A 17,443-nucleotide genomic window follows, 5' to 3' on the forward strand; every position below is an offset into this window, starting at 1 on the left:
CTGCGGGGACATGCAGTCCTTTTGCAGATGTTGCACAGTGGTGCCATTAATTCTTAATTGCATCCCCATGTACCGTGCTAATGCATGTGTGTTCACACGTGTCAAAATGCATGGTAACAAAGTACCAATGAGTTTTGGTGCAGTGTGATATTTCAGAAGGGTCATCATGCACAAAAATGTGCACTCCGTTGCACCTGCATAGGTGTGAACAAAGCCTAATTGTACCTTGTAATACAGTTAGATGGATTCGTTTACCATGGATCATGAATCATGGGATACATTTACCTAAATATTTGACATACATTCATTTGTAAGAATTGATTCCAGGTATGCACAAATTCAGCTCCACTGCTGTAGTACTGTCAGAGTTACTAATACATCATTGTTCATGGTAGTGTAATGTAATAATTGCACAACAAAATACTTGCTAAAGCCCTATCATGTGTTCTGTGACAGGCAACTGTATAATGATTAAATGTTCTAAGACTAACAGCAAATGAAAGCAGGAGACAAGGTCATTCTTGCAGGTTACCTTCACTTAAACCCTTTCATTCTCTTCTAGACTGAGCTGATTTGAACTGGTTGTCCAACCAGTGCAGACACATTTATTTTAGTAACTCTCTTATCAACCAAATCAAAATAGCTGTTGAATCAACATGATTAGGTAATGGCAAGACACAGAAGTTCAAATATATGCTTGCTAAAATAATGGGACTAAAACACTTCATGGGTGAATAAGCAATGTCATGTACTTTACAAAACTTTATAAAAATAAACTGGAGCAAAAAAACCGAAACCAAACAAAAACAGCAAATTCCAAACTTTTGGGACTTCGGGGCTCATTCAGTAAGGCACAACCAAAAAAACAAGGATGATCTGCAGGAATCCAACAGCAACCAATTAGTGACAGCACAGTTTACTGAAGTCCCTTTAGTTAAAGAGGTGACTGACAGCTAAAATGCAATACATAAATATTTGCCCGCTTAGGCTTTTCCACATTTGTACAGAATTATTATGGACCTAATTTGCACGTTTGCGTGGTCATGCAATGCTGTACACAAATGATACTTATATTTTTTTTCACACAAATAGAGCTTTCTTTTGGTGATTTTTGATCACCACCGTTTTTTTTTATTTTTTTTTATTTTTTGCGATATAAATGAAACAATATGAAAAATAAAAAAAATAAAAAAAACAATATTTTTTTACTTTCTGCTATAAAACATATCCAATAAAACATTTTAAAAAAAATTGAATTTCTTAATAAATTTTGGGCAAAATATATTTTGCTGCATGTCAATCCTCAAAAGTGTTTATTGATTGGCATGTGTGAAAGTTATTGTGCCTACAAACTATGGTATACAGTATATACTGTAATTTTTCTTTTTTTTTTACTACTAATGGCGATGATCAGCAAATTATAACAGGACTGCAAAACTGCAGCTGTCAATCTGACACTAACTGATGCTGGGGGGAACTGACTAACTGCCACTGACATCACCAGTGACATTAATGCAGTGATCAGTGATAATACTATATTTATAACCACTTAAGGACCAAGCCTATTTCTGACACATGTTAATAAAGAAATATGACCAGCGCTACGGACTAGGTGTTTGGGAGAGAAATATATTAGATAGAGGTGTAAGCTGCCCCAATCAGACCTTGGGGTTAAGGTGCAAGTGTTATAAAAGAAGTGTGAAGATTGGTGGTGGCGCTACCTCTGAAATAAAAATAAATATAAAGAATGCCCCTTGTGAAGTGTAAGGGGAAGTGTACTGGTAGACAATAACCCACAAATGGTGCAATATCTAAAAATAATAATAAATGGATAACGAAGATATATTCAAATCAAATAATACATGCGAAGAAATTGTATATATATATATATATATAAACCGATGTTGTGACAAAAGACCCACAACCGAAGATATGTGAGTGATTTCCAAATGAATGTGCCACTTGATCTGTAACAACGTGAGTGAAAACATATAAATAAAAATAAAAAAGTGGATAAGTGAAATTCCACGAGTGGCCACTAGGTGGCGCAAATAGCTTGGTACAACCTGTATGTTGATGTATGGAGATGTTCCTTTTCGAGATGAACGAGCAGTCAGAGTAGTCAGCGGCGGGTGCCCTGAGTGCTCACATGAAAGGAAAAATACCCCATGGTGAATAAAAGTAACATACAGTTGTAAATAAGCGGCGTAGTAGACTCACTCGTACAGTAGATCAGGGTCAGAATAGTCGTGTTCGCCGGGAGGCTTCCGCGTTCCACGGCCGACAACCGGAAGTGACGTTTGACGTCGGAGACTCCGCCCTACGCGTTTCGTCACAATGACGTCAACTGGAGCGGCGTCAACATAGCGTACTCCCGGAATATTTATAGCCGCCCGTATCCAGGTAACGGAGGGGACGGAACAAACACCGCCATATTGCTACTCCCTCTCCGGAAGCCATATTACTCAGCCACTAGCTTCATTATGGATGTGCAGGGGAACGGCCATACTTCATCATATCTGATCTCATTAATTTGTCCGAGTGTGCTACGAGCCTTTAGCTTACTAAAAACATAACTTTATTGTGATCATATAAAACATGCTAAAAAAGCCCGGATTATAAAAAGTGAAGAATAGATAAAAGAATATACATAAAAAAGAGGGCCATATCTACGTATATATCATACAAAGATAAAAAAATATATATAAGTGTGAAGAAAAATTGTGAGATATATATACATAAATATATATAAAAACTAAAAAATACAAAATATAAAATATAAAATATAAGAGAGTGTGAATGCAAAAATCCTCGAACTATACAGGACAGGTCTTATGCAGTCTATGTAAACACGCAAGGGGCATCAAAAGTGGGGATGGTTCAGTGCGGATAAAAACTATATATTTGTGTGATACCTGTGCATAGGATTCAGGACATGGAACAATGTGCATATATATGTGTCAATATTACTAGGTGAAAAGGAAAAACAAAAGAGGGTGGTACACACCAATGTGTCAGCGATCAATGATGCTGGATGAGAAGGTCAGGTGCCATGAAAAAAGGAAACAAAAAAAAGGAAACAAATAAAGGACGGAAAGTCCACATGTATATCCAAAGGTGGATACTGATGTGAAAGAAAATTGTAATAGATACATGAAAAAGAATACGTACAGTGCGGAGCAAGAAAAAATTTTTTTAAAAATTTTTTAAAATTTATAAACTTATTTTGATGAGACTGATAAGCTAAAAGAAGTAAAAAATATATATAGTATAAAATAAATATAAAAAGGTAATTCATATAACTGTATCAAGGAGGGCATGGGAGGAAAAACAGAAATGTATTTGAAAGAAATCAAATATATATTCAAAAAAATATTCAAAAAATGCTATATTCAAAAGAATATGAGGATGGAGCACTAAATTGTGTACTTTGGGTAGCAAAAAAAGAGAGAGAGGAATTCCATAGATGCTGGATGAGAAGGGTGGTTCAAAACATACCTAAGTGTAAAAAACGGTATGTTTTACGGTTAAGGTAAACAGATGATAGAAAGCCGCAAATCATTAGTAAAACGTCTAATGGTAAAAAAGACTGGTTTTTAAGAGCTTTCTAAATAAGACTATATAAAAGGACTGGTTATATATAAAAGTAAAAAATATATTTTTATAAAATATCCTTTTAAATGTTTAAAAAATATAAAAATTGTATAAAAAAGTGTATAAAAAAGGGGGGGAGGATAAAAAGAGTTCATGTATCCGTAATAAAGCAGTTCAGGTCTATGTCAGTATTTAGTCCTTCGGGCCGGAGAGATCTCATCAAGTAAATCCACTTGGTTTCATTGCGTGAAACCATTCTGCGTTAATTACTACCTCTCCAATCGTCTTTGATCTTGTCTATCCCATAAAAAATAAGGCCCGAGGGATCTTGACCATGTGCCTCTTTAAAGTGCCTGGAAAGGGTGTGTTTCTCAAACCCCTTTCTAATGTTTTTGACATGTTCGCGTATCCTGACGTACAACTGTCGGGTAGTTCTTCCTATGTACTGTAAGTGACATGGGCACTCAATGACATATGTCACATAGGAGCTAGTGCACGTGATGGTATCTTTTATCCTGAACAACTCTCCTGTGGTGCTAGAAGTAAAGTTGGTGATCTTCCTCGGCTGTTTTTTATTCGTTTTACACGGTAGGCATTTCCTGCATCTAAAAAAGCCATTAAGGCTAGTCGGAAGAGTGATCCGTTTTGGAGGGTTAATCACATTTTTCACCAGTTTGTCTCTTAGAGTTGGGGCTCTTCTGTATATAAAGGTAGGTTTCTTTGGTAGAATTTTCTTAAGTGTCTTGTCTGCTGCAAGGATGGGCCAATGTTTTTTAATTATTCTTTCCACCTCTTTATGCTGTCTGTTAAAACCGGTGATGAAGGCAAATTCATAGTCGTTCTTCTTTTCTTTTTTATCTTTATCCCTAATGAGTTCCTCCCTATTCATATCTCTCACTATTTCCTTAAGGTTTCTCATTTCCTTCTTGTTATATCCCTTCTCAATAAATCTCTCTATAAGGAGATCTGCTTGTATGTCGTAATCCCGGGCATTACTACAGTTCCTGCGTATACGTAACAACTGTCCTTTGGGGATATTCCCCAGCCATTTAGGATGGTGGCAGCTCCTCTTAGGTATGTAGCCGTTCTTATCGGTCTTTTTAAAAAATGTTTTACTGAAAATACTTCCATCCTGTTTGAACAGCTCTAGGTCCAGATAGGATATTGTTTGTTTGTCCCAATTGCCTGTAAATGATAATCCATATCTGTTTCCACTGATTTCGTCAAAGAAAGTCTGTAAACTTTCAACATCCCCTCGCCAAATCAGGATGATATCATCTATATATCTCTTATAGTATTGCAAATTGGGTCTTTCTACACTAAAAATCTGTTCCTCCTCCCATTTCTGCATAAAAATATTTGCAACACTAGGTGCATATTTGGCTCCCATCGCGACGCCCTTGGTTTGTTCGTAATACTTCCCCTTATACCAAAAATAATTGGAATTCATGGCCATTTGCAGGCCCTCAAGAATAAAGTGCATCTGTGCTTGTCTGAGGTCAGTGTATTTGTGCAGCGCCCATTCAACACTGTCTAACCCATCACTCTGTATGATGTTAGTATATAGGGAATTTACATCAATAGTTACCAGAAGGTCTTCTTCTGTGACAGTTAAATTTTTAATTTCATTTAATAGTTGTTTACTATCCCTAAGATATGATCTCCCCTTGGGAACCAGGGGCTGCAAGAATTTATCTAAATACTCCCCTAGACGTGAGTGCACTGAATTAATGCCACTCACTATGGGGCGTCCTGGGGGCTTTTTTTCATCTTTGTGAATCTTGGGTAAAAAATATATAACAGGGGTTCTTGCTTCTTCCAACTGGAGATATTCCGCTTCCTTACTATTTAAAATGCCCATCCTCTTTCCTTTTTCAATAAAATCCTTTAAAACTTTTTGTAGTCTCATCTTAGGGTTTCCACGAAGTTTCTTGTACGTGTCTTCTGCGCTTAATAGCCTTTCCAACTCCTCCTCATATTCTTTTTGGTTTAAAATGACCAAACCACCCCCTTTGTCAGCGGGTCTGATGACAATCCCCTTCTTTTTTTCAAGTTTTCTTATTGTGTCCCAAATATTCTTCTCTTTCCTCCTCTCAATTTTCAAGTTCCTAATTTCATCCTCTACCATTCGTTTGAACACTTCCAGATTTTCGTTTTGTGGATTTTTGGGATTGAAGGTCGATTTGTTTTTTAAACTAGTGTGTTTAAATTTAGTGGGTGCTGGGGGGGTGGTTTTGTTTTTCTTGATCTCAAAGAATTTCTTTATGTTAATCTTTCTGATATATTTTTGAAGATCGATGTAGGCTTCAAACTTGTCCAAATTCTTATCAGGGGCATATTTTAGGCCTAAATCCAAGATTTTTAATTCCTCCTCATCAAACGTTATTCCACTGAGATTGAATATTCCTTTTCCTAGTAAACCCTTCTTCTTTTTCTTTGTCCCTCCTCGTTTTCCCCTTGGTTTTCGTTTCTTCCGTATTCGAAGTACCTCGGTGGTTCTTCCCTCCTGTTGGAATTGAACCCTTCTGGTCTCCATATTTCTCCTTGATATCCTTGGGGTCTTGGACCTCTCTGTTCCCCCCTCCATGGAGTGTGTCGGCCATTGGGTGGCCCCTGGTATCCTCTTGGTGCTCCCCATTGTCCTTCTCGTCTCCAGGGTTGTTGCCACCCTTGGTTCCTCCCACGGTCCTGTTGCCATCCATTTCGTCTTCCTTGTTCCTGTTGCCATCCGTGGTTCCTCCAGTCGTTGAAATGTCTTGGTGGGGCCCCTCCTCTCGGGGGCCTTCCCCGGTTGCCCCTTGGAAAAAAATTTCCATCTCTGGGGGGGCCTTGATCCTCGTATCGGACTTCTGGACGGTAATTTAACGGGGCAAATCTATTGGATGTACTAACCCGGGCTTGATTTGTTCCTGGAGTTCTATTTGCTCTGGTATTGGTGTGTGTGTTGGACCTAGAGTTAGACGTTGATGGTTCTGGTTCCCAGTCTGTATCCATATTATCTTCAATTTCGGTTCCTGGAGTCCTGGGTGTCCTGGGGGTGCCTATTTCCAACCAGGGATCGTTCTCATCATCTCCTATTTCAGAGGGGTCCCTGGATGTTAAATCAATGGGATCCACACTGCTGCCTTGTCCATTATAGAGTTCATCCAATTGCCATTTATAAACGTTTTGGTTTCTGTAATCCAAAATATCTCTTTTGTATTTCTTTTGCTTCTTAGCCTGTATCGTTTTATCATATTTTAATATAGATTCTTGTAAGCTCTTCTCCTTATTTTTGTACTCCGTTGTTTCTGCGTGGGGGGCTAGTTGTTCCTTCAGTTGGACAATTGTGGTTTCTATTTTCTTTAATTTATATTGTCTCCTCTTAATAATGATACCCAACAGTTCCTTTTCACATTTGTTGAAGAAGTGATACCATTCCTCCAGCAAAGCGGTGTCTGTAATGTGGTCATTAGGAGATATATCCCACCTTAGTCTCCTAGGTGTTATGCCCTCTCGGCTGTAGGGGAGTATTTAGATAAATTCTTGCAGCCCCTGGTTCCCAAGGGGAGATCATATCTTAGGGATAGTAAACAACTATTAAATGAAATTAAAAATTTAACTGTCACAGAAGAAGACCTTCTGGTAACTATTGATGTAAATTCCCTATATACTAACATCATACAGAGTGATGGGTTAGACAGTGTTGAATGGGCGCTGCACAAATACACTGACCTCAGACAAGCACAGATGCACTTTATTCTTGAGGGCCTGCAAATGGCCATGAATTCCAATTATTTTTGGTATAAGGGGAAGTATTACGAACAAACCAAGGGCGTCGCGATGGGAGCCAAATATGCACCTAGTGTTGCAAATATTTTTATGCAGAAATGGGAGGAGGAACAGATTTTTAGTGTAGAAAGACCCAATTTGCAATACTATAAGAGATATATAGATGATATCATCCTGATTTGGCGAGGGGATGTTGAAAGTTTACAGACTTTCTTTGACGAAATCAGTGGAAACAGATATGGATTATCATTTACAGGCAATTGGGACAAACAAACAATATCCTATCTGGACCTAGAGCTGTTCAAACAGGATGGAAGTATTTTCAGTAAAACATTTTTTAAAAAGACCGATAAGAACGGCTACATACCTAAGAGGAGCTGCCACCATCCTAAATGGCTGGGGAATATCCCCAAAGGACAGTTGTTACGTATACGCAGGAACTGTAGTAATGCCCGGGATTACGACATACAAGCAGATCTCCTTATAGAGAGATTTATTGAGAAGGGATATAACAAGAAGGAAATGAGAAACCTTAAGGAAATAGTGAGAGATATGAATAGGGAGGAACTCATTAGGGATAAAGATAAAAAAGAAAAGAAGAACGACTATGAATTTGCCTTCATCACCGGTTTTAACAGACAGCATAAAGAGGTGGAAAGAATAATTAAAAAACATTGGCCCATCCTTGCAGCAGACAAGACACTTAAGAAAATTCTACCAAAGAAACCTACCTTTATATACAGAAGAGCCCCAACTCTAAGAGACAAACTGGTGAAAAATGTGATTAACCCTCCAAAACGGATCACTCTTCCGACTAGCCTTAATGGCTTTTTTAGATGCAGGAAATGCCTACCGTGTAAAACGAATAAAAAACAGCCGAGGAAGATCACCAACTTTACTTCTAGCACCACAGGAGAGTTGTTCAGGATAAAAGATACCATCACGTGCACTAGCTCCTATGTGACATATGTCATTGAGTGCCCATGTCACTTACAGTACATAGGAAGAACTACCCGACAGTTGTACGTCAGGATACGCGAACATGTCAAAAACATTAGAAAGGGGTTTGAGAAACACACCCTTTCCAGGCACTTTAAAGAGGCACATGGTCAAGATCCCTCGGGCCTTATTTTTTATGGGATAGACAAGATCAAAGACGATTGGAGAGGTAGTAATAAACGCAGAATGGTTTCACGCAATGAAACCAAGTGGATTTACTTGATGAGATCTCTCCGGCCCGAAGGACTAAATACTGACATAGACCTGAACTGCTTTATTACGGATACATGAACTCTTTTTATCCTCCCCCCCTTTTTTATACACTTTTTTATACAATTTTTATATTTTTTAAACATTTAAAAGGATATTTTATAAAAATATATTTTTTACTTTTATATATAACCAGTCCTTTTATATAGTCTTATTTAGAAAGCTCTTAAAAACCAGTCTTTTTTACCATTAGACGTTTTACTAATGATTTGCGGCTTTCTATCATCTGTTTACCTTAACCGTAAAACATACCGTTTTTTACACTTAGGTATGTTTTGAACCACCCTTCTCATCCAGCATCTATGGAATTCCTCTCTCTCTTTTTTTGCTACCCAAAGTACACAATTTAGTGCTCCATCCTCATATTCTTTTGAATATAGCATTTTTTGAATATTTTTTTGAATATATATTTGATTTCTTTCAAATACATTTCTGTTTTTCCTCCCATGCCCTCCTTGATACAGTTATATGAATTACCTTTTTATATTTATTTTATACTATATATATTTTTTACTTCTTTTAGCTTATCAGTCTCATCAAAATAAGTTTATAAATTTTAAAAAATTTTTAAAAAAATTTTTTCTTGCTCCGCACTGTACGTATTCTTTTTCATGTATCTATTACAATTTTCTTTCACATCAGTATCCACCTTTGGATATACATGTGGACTTTCCGTCCTTTATTTGTTTCCTTTTTTTTGTTTCCTTTTTTCATGGCACCTGACCTTCTCATCCAGCATCATTGATCGCTGACACATTGGTGTGTACCACCCTCTTTTGTTTTTCCTTTTCACCTAGTAATATTGACACATATATATGCACATTGTTCCATGTCCTGAATCCTATGCACAGGTATCACACAAATATATAGTTTTTATCCGCACTGAACCATCCCCACTTTTGATGCCCCTTGCGTGTTTACATAGACTGCATAAGACCTGTCCTGTATAGTTCGAGGATTTTTGCATTCACACTCTCTTATATTTTATATTTTATATTTTGTATTTTTTAGTTTTTATATATATTTATGTATATATATCTCACAATTTTTCCTCACACTTATATATATTTTTTTATCTTTGTATGATATATACGTAGATATGGCCCTCTTTTTTATGTATATTCTTTTATCTATTCTTCACTTTTTATAATCCGGGCTTTTTTAGCATGTTTTATATGATCACAATAAAGTTATGTTTTTAGTAAGCTAAAGGCTCGTAGCACACTCGGACAAATTAATGAGATCAGATATGATGAAGTATGGCCGTTCCCCTGCACATCCATAATGAAGCTAGTGGCTGAGTAATATGGCTTCCGGAGAGGGAGTAGCAATATGGCGGTGTTTGTTCCGTCCCCTCCGTTACCTGGATACGGGCGGCTATAAATATTCCGGGAGTACGCTATGTTGACGCCGCTCCAGTTGACGTCATTGTGACGAAACGCGTAGGGCGGAGTCTCCGACGTCAAACGTCACTTCCGGTTGTCGGCCGTGGAACGCGGAAGCCTCCCGGCGAACACGACTATTCTGACCCTGATCTACTGTACGAGTGAGTCTACTACGCCGCTTATTTACAACTGTATGTTACTTTTATTCACCATGGGGTATTTTTCCTTTCATGTGAGCACTCAGGGCACCCGCCGCTGACTACTCTGACTGCTCGTTCATCTCGAAAAGGAACATCTCCATACATCAACATACAGGTTGTACCAAGCTATTTGCGCCACCTAGTGGCCACTCGTGGAATTTCACTTATCCACTTTTTTATTTTTATTTATATGTTTTCACTCACGTTGTTACAGATCAAGTGGCACATTCATTTGGAAATCACTCACATATCTTCGGTTGTGGGTCTTTTGTCACAACATCGGTTTATATATATATATATACAATTTCTTCGCATGTATTATTTGATTTGAATATATCTTCGTTATCCATTTATTATTATTTTTAGATATTGCACCATTTGTGGGTTATTGTCTACCAGTACACTTCCCCTTACACTTCACAAGGGGCATTCTTTATATTTATTTTTATTTCAGAGGTAGCGCCACCACCAATCTTCACACTTCTTTTATAACACTTGCACCTTAACCCCAAGGTCTGATTGGGGCAGCTTACACCTCTATCTAATATATTTCTCTCCCAAACACCTAGTCCGTAGCGCTGGTCATATTTCTTTATTACTATCTGTGTCTACCACTTTGGGGGTATACAACCAGACCTAGCAGCAATGGATATATTTAAATATATGACTGGGAGAAATGTTAATGTGGAAGAGATTTTTGACCAAGTCACGATAATTCAAAGACAAGATATGGAGGGCTCCTTCAAACAACTAAAACAAAACATGGAGAAGCAATTAAGGGTCTGGTGGGATATCGCCACCCTAGAAAAATACAGCCGAGAGGGCATAACACCTAGGAGACTAAGGTGGGATATATCTCCTAATGACCACATTACAGACACCGCTTTGCTGGAGGAATGGTATCACTTCTTCAACAAATGTGAAAAGGAACTGTTGGGTATCATTATTAAGAGGAGACAATATAAATTAAAGAAAATAGAAACCACAATTGTCCAACTGAAGGAACAACTAGCCCCCCACGCAGAAACAACGGAGTACAAAAATAAGGAGAAGAGCTTACAAGAATCTATATTAAAATATGATAAAACGATACAGGCTAAGAAGCAAAAGAAATACAAAAGAGATATTTTGGATTACAGAAACCAAAACGTTTATAAATGGCAATTGGATGAACTCTATAATGGACAAGGCAGCAGTGTGGATCCCATTGATTTAACATCCAGGGACCCCTCTGAAATAGGAGATGATGAGAACGATCCCTGGTTGGAAATAGGCACCCCCAGGACACCCAGGACTCCAGGAACCGAAATTGAAGATAATATGGATACAGACTGGGAACCAGAACCATCAACGTCTAACTCTAGGTCCAACACACACACCAATACCAGAGCAAATAGAACTCCAGGAACAAATCAAGCCCGGGTTAGTACATCCAATAGATTTGCCCCGTTAAATTACCGTCCAGAAGTCCGATACGAGGATCAAGGCCCCCCCAGAGATGGAAATTTTTTTCCAAGGGGCAACCGGGGAAGGCCCCCAAGAGGAGGGGCCCCACCAAGACATTTCAACGACTGGAGGAACCACGGATGGCAACAGGAACAAGGAAGACGAAATGGATGGCAACAGGACCGTGGGAGGAACCAAGGGTGGCAACAACCCTGGAGACGAGAAGGACAATGGGGAGCACCAAGAGGATACCAGGGGCCACCCAATGGCCGACACACTCCATGGAGGGGGGAACAGAGAGGTCCAAGACCCCAAGGATATCAAGGAGAAATATGGAGACCAGAAGGGTTCAATTCCAACAGGAGGGAAGAACCACCGAGGTACTTCGAATACGGAAGAAACGAAAACCAAGGGGAAAACGAGGAGGGACAAAGAAAAAGAAGAAGGGTTTACTAGGAAAAGGAATATTCAATCTCAGTGGAATAACGTTTGATGAGGAGGAATTAAAAATCTTGGATTTAGGCCTAAAATATGCCCCTGATAAGAATTTGGACAAGTTTGAAGCCTACATCGATCTTCAAAAATATATCAGAAAGATTAACATAAAGAAATTCTTTGAGATCAAGAAAAACAAAACCACCCCCCCAGCACCCACTAAATTTAAACACACTAGTTTAAAAAACAAATCGACCTTCAATCCCAAAAATCCACAAAACGAAAATCTGGAAGTGTTCAAACGAATGGTAGAGGATGAAATTAGGAACTTGAAAATTGAGAGGAGGAAAGAGAAGAATATTTGGGACACAATAAGAAAACTTGAAAAAAAGAAGGGGATTGTCATCAGACCCGCTGACAAAGGGGGTGGTTTGGTCATTTTAAACCAAAAAGAATATGAGGAGGAGTTGGAAAGGCTATTAAGCGCAGAAGACACGTACAAGAAACTTCGTGGAAACCCTAAGATGAGACTACAAAAAGTTTTAAAAGATTTTATTGAAAAAGGAAAGAGGATGGGCATTTTAAATAGTAAGGAAGCGGAATATCTCCAGTTGGAAGAAGCAAGAACCCCTGTTATATATTTTTTACCCAAGATTCACAAAGATGAAAAAAAGCCCCCAGGACGCCCCATAGTGAGTGGCATTAATTCAGTGCACTCACGTCTAGGGGAGTATTTAGATAAATTCTTGCAGCCCCTGGTTCCCAAGGGGAGATCATATCTTAGGGATAGTAAACAACTATTAAATGAAATTAAAAATTTAACTGTCACAGAAGAAGACCTTCTGGTAACTATTGATGTAAATTCCCTATATACTAACATCATACAGAGTGATGGGTTAGACAGTGTTGAATGGGCGCTGCACAAATACACTGACCTCAGACAAGCACAGATGCACTTTATTCTTGAGGGCCTGCAAATGGCCATGAATTCCAATTATTTTTGGTATAAGGGGAAGTATTACGAACAAACCAAGGGCGTCGCGATGGGAGCCAAATATGCACCTAGTGTTGCAAATATTTTTATGCAGAAATGGGAGGAGGAACAGATTTTTAGTGTAGAAAGACCCAATTTGCAATACTATAAGAGATATATAGATGATATCATCCTGATTTGGCGAGGGGATGTTGAAAGTTTACAGACTTTCTTTGACGAAATCAGTGGAAACAGATATGGATTATCATTTACAGGCAATTGGGACAAACAAACAATATCCTATCTGGACCTAGAGCTGTTCAAACAGGATGGAAGTATTTTCAGTAAAACATTTTTTAAAAAGACCGATAAGAACGGCTACATACCTAAGAGGAGCTGCCACCATCCTAAATGGCTGGGGAATATCCCCAAAGGACAGTTGTTACGTATACGCAGGAACTGTAGTAATGCCCGGGATTACGACATACAAGCAGATCTCCTTATAGAGAGATTTATTGAGAAGGGATATAACAAGAAGGAAATGAGAAACCTTAAGGAAATAGTGAGAGATATGAATAGGGAGGAACTCATTAGGGATAAAGATAAAAAAGAAAAGAAGAACGACTATGAATTTGCCTTCATCACCGGTTTTAACAGACAGCATAAAGAGGTGGAAAGAATAATTAAAAAACATTGGCCCATCCTTGCAGCAGACAAGACACTTAAGAAAATTCTACCAAAGAAACCTACCTTTATATACAGAAGAGCCCCAACTCTAAGAGACAAACTGGTGAAAAATGTGATTAACCCTCCAAAACGGATCACTCTTCCGACTAGCCTTAATGGCTTTTTTAGATGCAGGAAATGCCTACCGTGTAAAACGAATAAAAAACAGCCGAGGAAGATCACCAACTTTACTTCTAGCACCACAGGAGAGTTGTTCAGGATAAAAGATACCATCACGTGCACTAGCTCCTATGTGACATATGTCATTGAGTGCCCATGTCACTTACAGTACATAGGAAGAACTACCCGACAGTTGTACGTCAGGATACGCGAACATGTCAAAAACATTAGAAAGGGGTTTGAGAAACACACCCTTTCCAGGCACTTTAAAGAGGCACATGGTCAAGATCCCTCGGGCCTTATTTTTTATGGGATAGACAAGATCAAAGACGATTGGAGAGGTAGTAATAAACGCAGAATGGTTTCACGCAATGAAACCAAGTGGATTTACTTGATGAGATCTCTCCGGCCCGAAGGACTAAATACTGACATAGACCTGAACTGCTTTATTACGGATACATGAACTCTTTTTATCCTCCCCCCCTTTTTTATACACTTTTTTATACAATTTTTATATTTTTTAAACATTTAAAAGGATATTTTATAAAAATATATTTTTTACTTTTATATATAACCAGTCCTTTTATATAGTCTTATTTAGAAAGCTCTTAAAAACCAGTCTTTTTTACCATTAGACGTTTTACTAATGATTTGCGGCTTTCTATCATCTGTTTACCTTAACCGTAAAACATACCGTTTTTTACACTTAGGTATGTTTTGAACCACCCTTCTCATCCAGCATCTATGGAATTCCTCTCTCTCTTTTTTTGCTACCCAAAGTACACAATTTAGTGCTCCATCCTCATATTCTTTTGAATATAGCATTTTTTGAATATTTTTTTGAATATATATTTGATTTCTTTCAAATACATTTCTGTTTTTCCTCCCATGCCCTCCTTGATACAGTTATATGAATTACCTTTTTATATTTATTTTATACTATATATATTTTTTACTTCTTTTAGCTTATCAGTCTCATCAAAATAAGTTTATAAATTTTAAAAAATTTTTAAAAAAATTTTTTCTTGCTCCGCACTGTACGTATTCTTTTTCATGTATCTATTACAATTTTCTTTCACATCAGTATCCACCTTTGGATATACATGTGGACTTTCCGTCCTTTATTTGTTTCCTTTTTTTTGTTTCCTTTTTTCATGGCACCTGACCTTCTCATCCAGCATCATTGATCGCTGACACATTGGTGTGTACCACCCTCTTTTGTTTTTCCTTTTCACCTAGTAATATTGACACATATATATGCACATTGTTCCATGTCCTGAATCCTATGCACAGGTATCACACAAATATATAGTTTTTATCCGCACTGAACCATCCCCACTTTTGATGCCCCTTGCGTGTTTACATAGACTGCATAAGACCTGTCCTGTATAGTTCGAGGATTTTTGCATTCACACTCTCTTATATTTTATATTTTATATTTTGTATTTTTTAGTTTTTATATATATTTATGTATATATATCTCACAATTTTTCTTCACACTTATATATATTTTTTTATCTTTGTATGATATATACGTAGATATGGCCCTCTTTTTTATGTATATTCTTTTATCTATTCTTCACTTTTTATAATCCGGGCTTTTTTAGCATGTTTTATATGATCACAATAAAGTTATGTTTTTAGTAAGCTAAAGGCTCGTAGCACACTCGGACAAATTAATGAGATCAGATATGATGAAGTATGGCCGTTCCCCTGCACATCCATAATGAAGCTAGTGGCTGAGTAATATGGCTTCCGGAGAGGGAGTAGCAATATGGCGGTGTTTGTTCCGTCCCCTCCGTTACCTGGATACGGGCGGCTATAAATATTCCGGGAGTACGCTATGTTGACGCCGCTCCAGTTGACGTCATTGTGACGAAACGCGTAGGGCGGAGTCTCCGACGTCAAACGTCACTTCCGGTTGTCGGCCGTGGAACGCGGAAGCCTCCCGGCGAACACGACTATTCTGACCCTGATCTACTGTACGAGTGAGTCTACTACGCCGCTTATTTACAACTGTATGTTACTTTTATTCACCATGGGGTATTTTTCCTTTCATGTGAGCACTCAGGGCACCCGCCGCTGACTACTCTGACTGCTCGTTCATCTCGAAAAGGAACATCTCCATACATCAACATACAGGTTGTACCAAGCTATTTGCGCCACCTAGTGGCCACTCGTGGAATTTCACTTATCCACTTTTTTATTTTTATTTATATGTTTTCACTCACGTTGTTACAGATCAAGTGGCACATTCATTTGGAAATCACTCACATATCTTCGGTTGTGGGTCTTTTGTCACAACATCGGTTTATATATATATATATACAATTTCTTCGCATGTATTATTTGATTTGAATATATCTTCGTTATCCATTTATTATTATTTTTAGATATTGCACCATTTGTGGGTTATTGTCTACCAGTACACTTCCCCTTACACTTCACAAGGGGCATTCTTTATATTTATTTTTATTTCAGAGGTAGCGCCACCACCAATCTTCACACTTCTTTCTGACACATGTTGTTCACAAGTTAAAATCAGTATTTTTTGCTAGAAAATTACTTAGAATCCCAAAACTTTATATATATATATATAAAATTCTATTTATTTTATTTTTTTCAGTTTTAACACAGTTTTTTTAAAAATAATAAAAATCTGATCACTTTTATTGCTGCCACAAGGAATGTAAACATCCGTTATGACAGTGATAGGCAGTGACAGGAAGGAGGGATCAGGAGGGAGGATTATGGAGGAATCTGGGGTCTAAAAGACCCCAGACCCCCACCACTGCACTTTAAAGCTTTTAAAATGCAGAAATCTGCATTTTTGAATACTGCCAGTTTTTTTAAATCGGCACCATGGCATCCGAGTAAACCGGAAGTGACGTTGGCATGTCACTTTCGGGTTACATGATCGGAGACCCGATCAAAGCCGAATACGACTTCATTCGGGACTCCAACCAGCCGGCGGATGGTGGGCCGGGAGACCCAGGCAGAGGCGCAGAAGGCGGCGGGAGGGGAGAAACGTCCCCTCCCGCTTGCTGGGATAACGGACGAGCTGCTGCTGAAATCTACAGCATCGGTTGTTATCTCCTGAAAGCCGACCGCCGGCTCTAAAAGACGGTACCGGGTTGATGCCTGCAGCTGCTCAAGCCGATGTACAGGTATGTTGGTTTGCAGGAAGTGGTTAAATATGTGCTTAACTATGTGTAATGCGTGTACAGTGTGCTGCTTTTATTTAGCAGGGATGAGAAACTGACATATTGCTCCCTTCCTACAGAGCTTTGTATTGTTCATCAACACAAGAGCTCTGGGCTGTGATTGCACACAGCCGATCAGCAGGTTCTGACCGTGAGTCATTAGCACAGCGAGAGCCGGGTGGGGCAGCAACGTACAGGTACGTTGTTTTGCTTACAGCAGCCGCTAGTCCATAGTAAAAAAAAAAAAGACAAACTGAAAAACGTTTACTATACAAGTGCTAACCTCTTTTGCTGTGAAAACATAAATATGTTTTCCCCAAG

At 38.4% G+C, this 17,443-nt stretch overlaps 1 protein-coding gene across 5 annotated transcripts in view; it reads right to left on the minus strand.

The window, feature by feature from the left end:
- BCAS3 (BCAS3 microtubule associated cell migration factor) overlaps positions 1 to 17,443 on the minus strand; it is a 1,702,410-nt gene that overhangs the window by 762,506 nt on the left and 922,461 nt on the right. The gene's annotated exons all lie outside the window — the stretch shown is intronic.

Source organism: Pelophylax lessonae (assembly GCF_965119305.1).
Source record: "Pelophylax lessonae genome assembly, chromosome: 2".
Taxonomy (NCBI): Eukaryota; Metazoa; Chordata; class Amphibia; order Anura; family Ranidae; genus Pelophylax; species Pelophylax lessonae.